The 1,475-nt window shown below is 35.5% G+C and overlaps 1 pseudogene; it reads left to right on the top strand.

Annotated features, from left to right (window-relative positions):
- On the top strand, window positions 1-817 carry LOC111240923 (annotated as a pseudogene).
- The last annotated feature ends 658 nt before the right edge of the window (window positions 818-1,475 follow it).

Below are 1,475 nucleotides of genomic sequence, written 5' to 3'. Positions count from 1 at the left end.
AAGGCTTTGGAATCCTCTCAAGCATTAAAATTTGGGTTCATTCTCTGTAAATTTGAGATCGATATCTTCTTCCTTCAGTCAAGCTCAAAAATGGGTTTCCGTTTACCTACCATCCGAAGGGCATCATTCACAGCAAGACAAACAACTTCAAAATCTGAAGACATACCAAAGGGCTATTTTGCAGTTTATGTTGGAGAGAAACAAAATCGGTTTGTGATTCCCATCTCTTACTTGAACCAACCTTCATTCCAAGACTTACTGAGTCAAGCTGAGGAGGAGTTTGGATACCATCATCCAATGGGAGGCCTTACAATTCTATGCAGTGAAGATGTCTTCCGACATACAATTTCTTGCTTCAAGAGACAATGATCTCACTTTAGGAGACTCACATAGATTAATTAGAGACATTTTGTACAGTAGGCATCTTCTCGAATTGTATCTATTTCTACCAAATTTTGGGTAATGATGATGAATTCAAATTCTTAAGTTTCTATATATTTCTCCCTTTCAATGTTTACTTCTCCCAGCACTTACAATGGTATACAGCACTAAAAAGACTCGACTATTCCAATAAATTTTACAGCATAAATAAGAAAACCAAGTGCTCGGCAATCAGGGCAAGGCAGGGAAGGGAAGGAGATCTTAGTATTTTGAAAGGGGACAAACGAGAAGAATCAATTATCTTTAGAAGGAGTTTCAGAGGTGTTTAAGTTTTTTATAGATCTGGTGGATTTTCCCCCAACCAAGACCGTTATAATGGACTTATAGTTAAGTTGTGTTGTTCCAATTCATTCGAATGGATAACATCCATTGTCGTAGAAATTTCATATGAATTTGACGTAAGGATTCTTCTATCTATCTATCTATCTATATATAATTATTCTATGGAGATAATTTTCATTTTGTGAGAGGATGAGATTGCTTATTTTGGTTTTTTGGATTGATAAACAAACATTACAGAAGAAAGAAAAAAAGGGAGAAATTACTTCATCCCATCCATCACCATGTGATTCCACTCCCTTAGAAATCTTCAAGGGCAAACCTCACATTTTATTCCATTTTCTTTTCTCAATGTTACCCAATAAAAAAAATAGGGCAATTTCTCGTCCTTGCACCATCTTGAAATGAGAAATTACAAACTCAGGGCAATAATCCCCCATTCCAAGAGGACGATACTTAATTTCTATCTTCATCCCTAAAAAGATGGTAGTATCTTAAAATCGTTAAAGATTTGAAGACTATTCAATTAATTGAGAATTCGTCAATTCCACAACCAGTTGTGACTGTAAAACCAACTGCATAATCATGCAAAGATGGTTTTGCTGCTTGATTCACATATATGAAATGAGCCCCCCTCATATGAGCATAGACTTGTATGGATGGTTTTGATCTTTTGTCAAGCCATATTATAGATTTTCAGTGACGAGGGATGGTTCACAAAAATCTTAAAGTGAGATTAAATCAAAGCAGTACAG

The sequence above is a fragment of the Vigna radiata genome, unplaced genomic scaffold (genome assembly GCF_000741045.1).
Source record: "Vigna radiata var. radiata cultivar VC1973A unplaced genomic scaffold, Vradiata_ver6 scaffold_393, whole genome shotgun sequence".
Taxonomy (NCBI): Eukaryota; Viridiplantae; Streptophyta; class Magnoliopsida; order Fabales; family Fabaceae; genus Vigna; species Vigna radiata.
Note: the sequence above shows the minus strand (reverse complement) of the source record. Positions and strands in the feature narration are given on the sequence as shown.